This window comes from Brassica napus, chromosome C8, assembly GCF_020379485.1.
Source record: "Brassica napus cultivar Da-Ae chromosome C8, Da-Ae, whole genome shotgun sequence".
NCBI classification, from domain to species: Eukaryota; Viridiplantae; Streptophyta; class Magnoliopsida; order Brassicales; family Brassicaceae; genus Brassica; species Brassica napus.
This window is the reverse complement of record NC_063451.1, coordinates 31,825,707-31,839,620: the sequence shown is the minus strand read 5'-3', so window position 1 is coordinate 31,839,620 and position 13,914 is coordinate 31,825,707. Positions and strand designations below refer to the sequence as shown.

The window sequence follows — 13,914 nt, the reverse complement described above, 5'->3', positions numbered from 1 at the left end:
ATTCTTTGAAGTTAGCCTACATGATAAATTTTGAATTGATAAACAGTTTGCAATGCTTTTTGAAGCATTCATAGGTTTTAACATCAACGTCTATACATGTGCTGTCCAGTTATGGTTCCCATGGCCATGTCGTGTGCGTTTTCTGTACCCTTTATATTTTGTTTATGATATCAAATGTCATGTTTCTTTAAGTAAGTATAATATGTGTGTTTAATAAGGATTCACAAGACCGATGATATCCTAATCTTCTTAGTTTGATGATCTCAAGTGAGGAATTACTTAAGAATTAACGATATGGAAATTTCCTCCGACTGATCCTTGGATTCCTTGCCAGAATATGTATTTATATATTTTTTTGATGTGTTATCAAAATTTCTTTGAACTTTAGCCTCCAATGATAAAAAAAAATTGAATGAGGAAGCTCATTTTCAGTGGCGGTTGTATTTGAAAATTATATAAGAGCGATGTTTATGTTGCTACGGCTAGGAGGCACATGGTTGAATACCATAAAAATGCAATGAAGAAGAAACCACTACAAGAAAACAGGGGCATACCGAGGGAAAAAATCGTCGGTATGTCGTCGGAATAACGTTATTCCGATGACATACCGACGAAACAAGTCCTCGGAAATAACTCCTCGGAAATTTATTTTTCCTCGGAAATCCCTCGGAAATTTCCGACGGAATTCCGAGGAAATGAATTTCCGAGGAAACTCCGAGGACCACCAGTTCTTCGGAAAGATCCTCGAAATATACCGAGGGAGAACTTCCTCGGGATATTTCGATGGACTTTCCGAAGGTCCAATCCTCGGAAGTTCCGACGAAATGTTCCTCGGAATTTTCATCGGGAATTTCCGAGGAACGAAGCTCTCGGAAAATTCCGAGGAATGAGTCCCTCGGTATATTCCGAGGAAGAGGTCCCTTGGTATATTCCGAAGAAATGTTCGTCGGAAATTTCCGAGGGTTCATTTCCTCATAATTTCAAAAAAAAATTATTTTTTTTTTAAAAAATAAATTTTTTGAAATTTAAATTCGAAAATATAAAATTAAAATTGAAAACATATTAGATAATATTCAACGTTGTACAAATAAAAATAAAACATTCCGAGTTTTTGAAAAAAAAAAAAACTACGGGTCTTGCACGTTCGGGAACACCTCGTTCGGGTACATCCTCAGCATCATCTCCATCATTTGCTGGTTCAGCCTCTTCTGTGCCTCATAGCCCGCCTGTTGAGCCGTCATCTGGGTCTCCAACAAAGATATGCGATCATCCTTGTCTTTCAACTGAACCGTAAGTACTTCTGGATCAACAAAGGGCGGTGGTGCAGAAGAAGGAGAAACCGACCGCGTGCGAAGACCCTAACCGACCAAACGTCTCTTCTTCTTTGGAACCGACTGAAATAGAAAATAGCCAAATTTAAATAATATAAAAAGATGATAAAATAAAAATCAAGAAATAAATGAATTGAACTTTAAAAAAAGAACTTACCGATTCAACGATTTCGTTGATTCGAAACCGGGACAAGTTGGTCGAAGCCGTCGAATCGTCATCCTCGGTTTGAAGCTGAGACACTTCGTCTTGCACCTGAGTTTGGACCAGGGTGACCACTTCCCTCACAAGACCGTCATCAATCTGGCCGGTCTTTTTGTTTGTATACGCCCTCTTCATTAGGGCGAGATCATCAACCGGCTCGCCATCATTTTCTACCGCCTTAAAAAAACATAAATTAAACAAACATTAGAAATTAGAAGAAATGCAAAAAAAATAAAATTTCAAAACTTAAATAATTGAAGAAAAAACGGCTGAACTTACCTTGCGATCCCCCAGAGTGGCAATAGATTGAGCACCCAAGTTATGCTTGAAGACGCCATTCCCTTTACGGTCGCTCCTGCGGTTGGTGGAATTGGTGGAAGAAGTTTCTTTCGTCTCTTCCTTATCCCAATGCGCACACAACTCCATCCAGACCGTGTTGTTTATCGACTTTGGGACCTTTTAATAAAAAAAAAGAAAATAGTTTAATAAATTGAAAAATAGTTTAATAAATTAAAAAAATGTTTAATAAATTAAAAATAACCTTGTTGATTTCCCACTTCTTCTTCCACTCGTGGATCTGTTTCTCATAGTTGTCCATAACTTTATGGACGAAGTGGTGATAGATAAAGAGCGTCTCATCGGAATTCCAGTTGAATTCTTGCCGAAAAAACAACAGAATTAGTAGAAAATTTATATTAAAGATTAAAAATATAAGTAAAAAATTAGAATACTTACCGCAAACTGACGAAACCACAGATGCTGCTTCTCGGTAGGGAAGTCAGTGAAAGTCAGATGTCCCTTGTCGAGGGCCGAGTACATCATACGGTTGATCCATGCGCTGATCTCGTTCCCGGATCGGTTGAACCTAATAAAAAGAACAAATTATTAATAATGAATCAAATTTTACTAAAAAAAAAATACGTTTAATTACCATGTTTGACCCCGTCCATGTGGATACGAAGTGAGATAGGGAAGATGGTCACGACCGGGCTGTCGAACCAACTCCGCAACACTCATCACTCCCGGAGGACCCAGAGGAGCAGGAGTGGGAGCGAGAGGAGCAGGAGCGGGTGCAGCAGAGGGAGATGTATGGTAGGAGCTGTGGGGCGAAGCTAAATCCTGAATCTGGCTGGAATCCCGAGACTGGCTCCCCGTACCACCACGACCACGACGCTGTCGACGCCGGGTCTGATCATCATTAGACCTGTAAATTAAAAAAAACATATTTAAAAATTAGTTCTAGTAATTTTAATAAATAAAAAATACATATTTAAAAAATATTTTTTAATCAAAAATAAATAAATAGTTTTACAAAAAATAGTTTTAATAAATAAAAAATAGTTTAATAATTACAAAAAATAGTTTTAATAAATAAAAAATAGTTTAATAATTACAAAAAATAGTTTTAATAAATAAAAAATAGTTTAGTAATTACAAAAATAGTTTTAATAAATAAAAAATAGTTTAATAATTACAAAAAATAGTTTTAATAATATTAAAAATGTTTAATAACTACAAAAAATAGTTTTAATAATATTAAAAATGTTTAATAATTACAAAAAATAGTTTTAATAAATAAAAAATAGTTTAATAATTACAAAAAATAGTTTTAATAATATTAAAAATGTTAAATAAATATAGAAATTTATATTATATATATATATATATATATTATTTTTTAAAAAAAATCCCAAATAATAGTTTTTAATCACAAAAAAAGTTTTATAGATATTAAAAATGTTTAATAAATATATAAATGATTTTATAATGCAAAAAATAGATTTTATATACAAAAAACGTTTTCATATTATATATACATAATTATCAATTAGATTTTTATAACCACAAAATTAATGAAAACAAAAAAAAATTCCAAATCAAGTGAATACCATAGTCAAACTCAATTTTACACAATCCTACCATTCACCCTAACAAAAATCTATAAATATCATTCCAAAAACATCAAATCTACTTAAAAACCTAACAAATCTAACCTAAAAGAGTGGGATAGGGTTCATACATGATGCAGTGACTGAAATTGCGAAGGATTAGGGCGGATTCGCCGGAAATCGTGGAGAGAGAAGGGAGGAAACGGCGGAGAGGAAGAGAGCTTCGCCGGAGAGGAAGAGAGAAATGGGGAAGAAGATCTGGTTCGACCTAATAAAATGAGGCGTCCGACGGAAAATGTCTGTCGAAATTTCCTCGGAATAATTAAATACTTCCGTCGGAATTTCCTCGGAAATCATTAATTCAATTTTCGCGAAATATTTGGCGGCTTGGATTACCCGGTGAAAAACCCTTAGTTCCTCGGAATTCCCTCGGAATATTCCGAGGGAATTCCGAGGAAATCCTTATCTTCCTCGGAATTCCGTCGAAATATTCCGAGGAAATTCCGAGGAAAAAGGTTTGGGGTTTCAAAACATCGATTTTTTTTTGCCGTATTTCATTTCTTATACAATTGTAATGCATACCATTGAGGATTCTTTGTATAGATGATCATAAACCATGAAATAACAAAATTTCAAAAATAATTGTAAGTATTCCTTTTACCGTTTATTAAAGTGTATAAGTGTTTCTCTTATGTTGTGTGGTTTTCGTTCATGCAATCGTAAAAGTGTTTGTTATTGGGTCAAACACCAAAGTTTGACTTCATAATCTGGTTAAGACACTTAATGAAGGTTATATACGTGTTATTCAATCCGCAAAACGTTGTTTTCGGTTAAAAACCCCTAGTACCTCGGGAGGCGCTGCATCATTACATGGCAATCGTGGCTTTTCAAGCCAGTAAACTTTCCTTCCTTTCTGTCGATACTGTTACACAAATTAGATGCGTAACCGTCTGGAAATTCCACATCGTTTGAAATCCAATCAAAGAACGCATCTTTTTCCTCTGCATCAAGTCGGTGTATGGGAAAAGGAGCCCTACCATTCTCATCAACATGAAGTTCTGAACGAGCACATATATCGACTAAATCCAGTCTTGACTTCAAATTATCCTTTGTTTTACCTTGAACATTAAGGATCGTGTTCATGAGATTGTCAAAAAAGTTATTATCAATATGCATGACATCTAAATTATGCCTTAGCAGATGATCCTCCCAGTATGGCAGATCCCAGAAAATACTTTTTTTTTGTGCCAGTTATGTAGGTCTCCAACAGCATCTACTGGAAAACGCTCATGTCCACCGACGTCTGGCGTCCTTTCTGCACCAAAATCTCTTAGTTGTGTCTTCAAATCTTTCCCACAAATTTCCGGAGGTGGATTGTCAAACACCCTCTTGTTCTTCGTAAACAAATTCCTACTCCTACGATATGGATGATCAGGTGATAGGAATCTCCTGTGACAGTCAAACCAACACGTTTTCCTTCCGTGTTTTAGTTGGAAAGCATCAATGTTATCTTGACAATATGGACATGATAGCCTTCCATGCGTTGTCCATCCAGATAACATATCATATGCTGGAAAATCACTTATTGTCCACATTAGTACTGCCCGCATTTGAAAGTTTTTATTACACGAAACATCGTATGTTTCAGCACCTTGAGCCCATAGTTGTTGCAACTCATATATTAGTGGCTGAAAAAACACATCAAGTGATCTCTTAGGATGCTCTGGTCCGGGAAAGAGAATCGAGAGAAACAAAAACTCTCGTCGCAAGCACAAGTTTGGGGGTAGGTTGTATGGTGTAAGAATGACTGGCCATAGAGAATACTGTCTTCCACTCTTGCCAAACGGGCTGAAACCATCAGTACATAATCCAAGGTAGACATTTCTTCTCTCATACGCAAAGTCGGGATACTTTGATTGGAAATGCTTCCACGCTTTTGCATCTGAAGGATGTCTGATCTCACCATCTGTTGAGTGCTCCGCATGCCATCTCATTGGTTGCGCTGTGCGTTCAGACAGATACAACCTCTGCAACCTTTCCGTCAAAGGCAAATACCACATCCTTTTATATGGCACTGGAACTCTTCCACTCGTATCTTTATAACGAGGCTTCCCACAAAATTTGCATGTAACCCGCTGTTCATCCGCCCTCCAATAAATCATGCAGTTGTCACTGCATACATCTATTACCTGATACGATAATTCAAGACCAACTACGAGTTTCTAAACCTCGTAGTATGAACCAGGAGCTACATTATCCTCGGGTAGAATACCTTTTACAAAATCAGCAATCGCATCCACACAGTCTTCAGCCAAATTATAATTTGTTTTAATGCCCATCAATCTTGTAGCAGATGATAAAGCTGAATGACCATCTCTGCAACCTTCGTACAATGGTTGCTTTCCAGCATCCAACATATCATAAAATCTCATAGCTTGTGCATTGGGTAAATCTTCCCCTCTAAAATGATCATTTACCATCTTCTCAGTACCTACACCATAATCTACATCCGTTCTAATTGGTTCTTCTAATCTAACCGATGGCTGAGGTTCGCTAGTACTACCATGTTCATAATCAGTTTCTCCATGATGATACCAAATTTTGTAACTTCGTGTAAACCCACTCAAATATAGATGAGTCCAAACATCTCACTCTTTAATAACCTTTCTATTTTTACAATTAGATCAAGGCCATCTTAACATATCTGTTTTTGCTTCCGGTTGTCGGTGAACTAACCCCATGAATTCGGTTATACCTCGTTGGTATTCTTCCGTAAGCAATCTTGTGTTCGGATCCAAATGAGGTCGATCGATCCAAGAACGAAAATAATTTGAAGAAGACTTGTTTTTTTATGAATCAAATTCGTGTGTAAAGAGAGTAAGAGGGAGGATGAAGATATGGAGTGAATGAAGACAAAGAGGGGTGCTTGTATTTATAGTTGAAATCCTGCCGACAGACCGAGGAAATTCCGAGAGAATTCCGACGCCAACGGCTAGTTCGTCGGAATTTTCTCGGAATTTTTAAAATCCCCCAACGGCTATAATATATCCTCGGAATTCATCGGTTTTTTCCGAGGAATACATTTCTCCTCGGTATTCCATAAGAATATTCCGACGGATTGATATTTCCTCGGAATTCCGTCAGTATATTCCGAGGAAACCAAATTTTGTGTTTCTTCGGAATATCCTCAGAAATTCCTCGGGATATTCCGAGGATTTCATTTTCCGTCGGAATGTCCGTCAGAATACCGCTGTTTTCTTGTAGTGACCAGTCAATCAGTTGTGATAGTTAACTCATGTGGAAGCTCTTCGCCTTTCTACTAGCAAGGATGACATAGAGATGTGTGCTAACATTGAGAAAGGAGTGAATCAGTTTTCAATTGTATGTTGATTTGAAGATTGGTACACAATAACATGTGTTTACCAATAATTCAGGAGGAGGTTACTAAGCGCAAGATTGAAGACCAGATGGAAGCATTAAAAGACTGGCAAATCAACTATCTCTATTTTAAAGATGAGAAACTGTTTAGTTATTTGACTTTGTGATTTTCATGATGATGGTTTAATGGAAGATGAAGAATCTGACAAGCCATTTATAAGAAGCCAAGGTGTCTTTTCTTATTTCAGAAGTCTTGTCAGCTTGAAATTACTCAAGGAGCCTTCTTCGTTTGCTGATTGACAATATTTCGTCCACTTTGTTGCAGGGGCTGAAAAACTTTGCTGGACGATTTTATAAGCAATGACGCAGAGGAAGGAGCAACCACAGTGAGAAGAATTGGTATAACCAGGGCCAATGACAAGTCGAGGCAGTGTTATCAAGGTCCGGTGAATTTTGCAAAGCTTATGTATCTCTCCTGTGAGTTTTGATATATATATATATATATATATAGAGGCGTGACAGAGGAAATGTGAATCGAGGGTTACTTCAAGCTGGGTGTTGATGTGGAAGTTTCCTGATGGTGGTTGGCTTGCAGAATGTATATAACAATAAAATTCTTACACTAAATTGTCTCGTGAGCTCACGGTAGAAAGGCTCTCTTATAATTTATTCGTTGGCTTGGTTTGTCTCTCCTCCCCCTAGACTATGTTGGTTTGTACTTTGGGAGTATTTACTTGAACTTGGAGTTTGCTTAATAACATGGACATGTGTTGTGTCTGTTTTTTTGGAATTTTGAAGCAAATAAAATAAAGTTGATGTGGGGGATTATGTTACCTAGACATTTGATGTGAGTATTACAAGCCATGTTTAGATAAAATAAGGTTTCAGTGACTTCACTGACTTGTCTAGTCACTCAGTTAATTACATCATACTTTATATACAGTTCCGGGTAATTGCATTTGCAACTCAGAGAATAAAACAAATTATCGATGGTGGTTAATTAAGTTAATTTATATCTTACTTCAATCTCTCCAAGCAGTCTGTTGGCTAGCGAGCCTCTTCCTGGCTTCTTCTATTTTGGTAAGCTTGACACCCTAAACCCTTAATAAAAGACACCCAACGCTTTGACCCTTTGCCTAGCGTGAACACATTCCTCAACCTTGTTGCCAACTCATGTCCTGTTGAGTCTTGTATGTGGTGGTAGTCTCAAAGCTTCCCTTAAGCTTCGCATGGTTTCTAATCACACCAACACGCCCTCTGTTTCTACCTCCAGTCACCATCACAACATTACCGAAATCTAACTTGATGAACTCAACAATCTTGTTCTCCTCCAGGTCGAGCTTAATGGTTTGTTATGGAAAGAGATGCCCTTTTGTTCGAACTGGATAGTTCGAACCTTGCAAAGCTTATACTCTAGAGAGGAAAAGAAACAAATCTTACTGGTACACATACATGTCAAACATTACTCTAAATTATATCAAGAGCAAGAGAGATCAAAACCTTAGCTTCTTCGTCCCTGATGGAGTGAAGACGGAAACGTCCCTCGCTATCATAGAGAAGACAGAAATTCTCATAGAAGAAATACAAATGCACCACCAAGTTTGTCAAGCATCCAATGTTTTGGAGCATTGAGCCTTTTCATATGCTTCTTTAAACCTATTGCCTGTGTAATAAGTAATAACCGAACATAACACATATGTTAGAGCTATACAAATGATATAGCCAGTGATACATGTTCGATTGAGATCTAAGTAAGCCATATCCAAGGACTAATATCCACTAAATGATCCCAACACCAGAGCCTTCTAAAAGTCTTCCCATGAAAAGAAAATTAATAAAGAAGTATCCTATAAAGCCAGTATGATGTAAGGTCAATCTAATATTTTCAGACTGAAGTCAAAGGTTGGTCTAAAAAGGGCATCGGTCATCAAACTAAGCAACATGAACTCATATATATATACTAAGACCCCCTTTAGATTTTTTAAAACCGTAAATAAGAACTTCATTGTCAGTTAAAAATGACAAATCAGTGATTTTGAAGGCGAACAAAACGTTTGAATCAATTGCGATAAACAAATTAGTTTTACACGAAACCAAATATGCAAGATAGAAGACCATTTAGATTATAATTACAATTTATTTAAGTCTGTATTCATCTTCCCTTTGCCTCACATTCCATCTATATATTTGGATGTTAAAAAACCAACAAATTTTGGGTTTTGATCATGAATCATATTTTTATGATTATAATATATATATATATACATAAATCTATTATAATAATTAGGTTTAACATAATAAAATTAACCACAATTATATTATACTGATATAATTATTTTTACTTATTTTCTTTCCTACAAGGTTAAAAAATATTAAATAATAAAATAAGTCTGTGTACATATTTATCTAATAAATGAAGTAACATTTGTTAAATAATAAGATAAATATATGTATATATTTATCGAATATACGTAGTAAATATTATCATTATCTAAATTTTATCTTTTAATGTTTTTTTTAGTTAATACAAAAATAAATTTATGAAATGTTTTTTTTAGTTAATACAAAAATATATTTATGAAATGTTTTATAAAAGTTAAACTGGTTAAAATTATTAATACTCTTAATAGTGATTAAGTTTATCATTATATAAGTAACTACAAATGTATTATAGTAACAAAATTATCATCACTATATTTCTTTCAAAAAAGATTAAAACTTATAAGATATAATATAAAATGTGTATATATATTTATCGAATAAAGCAAAAAAAAACATTATCATTATTTCAATTCGTTCTTCTTTTAAGTTATCATAAAATTTAGTTTTTAATTTTATCTTTTAAATATGTATAATTAAAAATTAATTTAATTCAAAAATTAATATTTTAAGTTATACTCAACCACCGCAAATTTATCAAAGAAGTCAACCATCTTCGCCAATCTACAGATGAAAACTATGACAACAACACGTATTTTTATGGTATTTTAATATTGTGCATAGCAATTTCGAAGAGGGAAAATAATAGCTGGATAACTTATCCTGAGAGAATAGTCAATTCCGGTCCAATCAATCAATGTTGGACCATGATAAAGAATTCAATTACTGGATTAGAATCATTTTGAAGACAGCGTATGTAACTAATACGTCTACAACGAAGCTCCTAACAAATTGCTACATCGACATTCAAAGCATGCGAGGATTGTTACTATTTTAAGAGGATGAACAGATTTATTATCTTTCTTCGAACAAGATAATCACAAAACAAACACATGCATTTAAATTTATATCTTTTGGATCATCAACCTTATTTATGTTTTGAGTTGAACTATATTTATTTTGGTGCAACTATCAGTTATTTATTCTGTTTTTGTTTAATGGATCGGTGAAAGCTACTTATACTACTGTCACTAACCACTATCAAATGGATCAAAATAATCGTATGTTTTATTTTCTAGTAAATTTAAAATGATTTTTATATGTTTTAATAGTGGTTAGTGACAGTAGTATAAGTGGTTTTTACTGATTAATTCAATAAAATATAATAAATAGTTAATAGTTGCACCGATGTAAATATAATTGAATTTAAAACATAAAACAAATTTAAAATTCCAAAAAAAAGAATGTAACTGCATGTGTTGTTTTGAAGAACGAAGATAATAAATTCGTTCATCGTGTTAAAATAATAACAATTTTCGCATGCTTTGTCAATGTCATGGATGTGCTAATTTCTCATCGTCTATTTCTGAATCCAGTAAGTGAATTATTAATCATGGTCTAGTATGTGCTAATTTCTCATCATCTATTTCTGAATCCAGTAAGTGAATTATTAATCATGGTCTAGTATTGATTGGATCTGAATTGACTATTTTTCCAAGATAATTTATCTAGATATTATACTCTATATAAAGGTAAAGACCATTACATAATATAAGTATTGCACAAATTTCTTTTACAACATTTTTCCAAAAAAAAAATTATAATGGTAGGACCAAAGAATTTAAAATAATTTCTAATTGTGTATTATTTAATCCTTCTCACACTTATTGGTTTCTAAAATTCAAGAAATAAATAAAATAATATAAATATATTTTAAATATTTAATTTATTCACACCTAAAAATAGCAAGACTTTTCATCATTTTATTATTTTTACTAATTTTTATTATTTCATTTACAAATTATATGATAATCAAATTAAGAATAAGAAACTAGACAACCAACACATAAACTAAGAAAGCGGGCCAAAAAGAGAATAATAATCGAAATGCCAAAGCCACCAAAAAGCAGGAAAATATATGCCTAAAACACCAGAATCACAACCAGTAGCTAAAAAGTAAGAAACACCTCACAGACTAAACAAGAACATACAATACGGCATGCAACTGAAAAACCACAAAGCTCTGGATAGAAGGGACCAAAGCTCCAAGAGACTAACTCCGCACACCTATACCAAAGAAAACATGGAAAGAAAAGAAACAACTTGATAGAGGGAAAATGGAAGACAACCACCAAAAAATCAGAGACTAAACTTGAGACCAGAAATAACCGTCCAAACCCACATAGCATACACGAACGAAAACATTATCCAAATCTCGAGTGGCAAACATGGTGAAATGTAGTTTTTGGTGTTCTGACTTCTATGCTCTCTTTCATAGCTCGAGGACGGCTCCATAGTTTTTGGCTCGAGCTCGGTCGCTGCAGCAACCGAGCAGAACACGCGTTCGGTTGCTGCGTAGCGACCATTTTCGAGCTCTTGTCCGATGACTCGCGTTTCCTCCGCAAAGCTTTTCGTAAAGAAGAATCTATTTCGAAAAAGTGTTTGTCGAAGAAGGTTTCTACGTTTTCTTCTTCGGGGATTTGGACGTTAACTTCGTCGTAACCGTTTTCGACCCCAACAATGCAGTTCCTAACATCAGCTGAAATCTAAGGAAGAAGATGAGCAATCAATATGGACTAGAACAGCCTACAATGCCGTGGGAAGCAACCGAACAACTGAAAACTCATAAACCCGATCTGCAACAAATACCATATAATCTCATAGGTGAAGAAGGCAAGAAGAACAAGAGAAAAAATGTGAGTTTTTTTCTGGTGATGGGCAAGAAGAACAAGAGAAAAAATGTGAGTTTTTTTCTGGTGATGGTGAGAAGCATCGCACACCAGAAATGTAACGAAATACATAGACGGTGAGGGCTCAAGTTTAAAATATGGGGAAAGGGCAAAAAACATCTTAAAAATTATAATTTTCAAAAATATGAAAAAAATATAATACAATTTTGACGATGAAACCGTTAATCTTAGAATCAACAAATGCGTAGATGCAAAGTTATTGAAATTCAATATTAGTTTACGTTAGAGGCTCATTTGACTACTAAGAAGTACTATACACACAACAACACATTATTAAAAAAAAAACGCAAAATATATTAACTTATCACCTACTACATAACAAACTAAAAACATCAAATAATGATCTTAACAAATAAAAACGATAACATAATTACATTATCCAAAAAAAATCATGCTCTTAGCAATAATAAAACAATATTCCGCGCGGAGCGCGGACACCCCCCTTGGACTTAATTTTGTCCTTTGTCTTGAAACTTTTTCGAGCATCTACAGCTTCTGTGTATAAGAAAGAAAAAAACACTTCAATTATACTGAAAAAAAATGATAAAAAACATCATGAGGGTTTCAAACAAACCTGAAGGCATCACCGTCTCTCCAGATTTTGACTTTCTTGAGTTTCACTATTGTTCTTATTTGATTCCATGTGAGCGAGAACTCCAACAAATGTCCAATCTAAAACAGTTTCAGGTTTTGTTGTCAACAAGAAGAGAGTCTCGACAATCTTTCTGTTTTCTCTTAGAGATGCAACTTCTAATGGCTTTTTCTCTTCTTGAAAATCACAGCCATATGACGATTTGTGTTCATCACTAAAAAGCTGATTGTTATGTTGAGGTTACCTCGTCTTTCTGATTAAGATCACCTCCAGCTTTAAGTAAACAGTTGATTAACTCAAGATCTCCAATATCAGCAGCAAGGCACCATCAAAAACATCAAGCTTTGGACAGCAATTTTTTAGCAACTCGATTCCCCCTAGTGATAAGCAAAACAGAACATTTGTGAGCTTGGAAAGTGAAATGAAATAAGCAACAGACTAAGTAAAAACAAACTTGTTAGTGCTGCATGATTCAATGAAGTAGCTCCTATTTCTTCTTAGAGAATGACTTATGGGATTTTGTTCGGTGGGACTATTCATCTCAAGCAACGAAGAGATTTATTAGCGAAGCTTCAGTCGGTTACGTTGGAGGATGTTAATGCTGATTTATTTCGAGAGAGTGGGAGTAGCTGAGCAAAAGACGTAACGCTTGGACTAATGTATACATAACTGAAGTGTTACATAGATGAAGGTGGAGGCGGAGAGATGTGAAGAGATACGGCACAGCCTGCAGCGCTAAGACGAAGCAAACCCTAATTAAAACATAGAATAGTTTTTTAATAGATGTAACTTGTGACTAACAAAGGCGTGAAATACTTAAAATTAAAGTGATCACACGTGGAGTCTTTTGCCCTTGTGCTCTTGCTGACGTGGACACAGGAGAAGAGAGGTAAGTCTCCTTTATATATATAGATATATAGACATGTCAATTAGGGCCAAAGCCCGTAGCCCGAGCCCGCCCAGCCCTAAAAATTACCGGGCTTGGGCTTAGCTTTATAAGCCCAAAAAAAATTAGGCCTTTCGGGCAAAGCCCATTTGGGCTTTGGGTATTTTGGGCTTAAGTCCGTTTGGGCTAGGGCCGGCCCGAAAACCCGAAATTTATATTTTAGCGTAAATATTATCCTTCTTTCTTGTAATCGAAACTATTATTAGTATTGATATATTATTTTAATATTCTTATCTAAACTCTAATAAAGCAAATATAAAAGTTTTTAATGCACTTTATTGTTTCATCATTACAAGTGTTACATTTTAAATTTTACAAAAGTACATTCTTCTTTCATGTACAACATGTTTTTATTTTCAAAATATAAAGTATAAAACGTTTGACCATGTTTATCATAAATTTTGTTCTCTTATATTTTTTGTTTTAATTGATATTTGATTATTTAAA

At 34.6% G+C, this 13,914-nt stretch overlaps 1 long non-coding RNA gene across 1 annotated transcript; it reads right to left on the bottom strand.

The window, feature by feature from the left end:
- Window positions 1-11,987: 11,987 nt before the first annotated feature.
- Window positions 11,988-13,814, bottom strand: LOC125591654. The gene is made up of 3 exons (XR_007327762.1): window positions 12,976-13,814; window positions 12,766-12,898; window positions 11,988-12,601 (listed from the first exon to the last, which is right to left on the bottom strand). It is a non-coding gene; the product is annotated as an uncharacterized LOC125591654 (long non-coding RNA).
- Window positions 13,815-13,914: the final 100 nt, after the last annotated feature.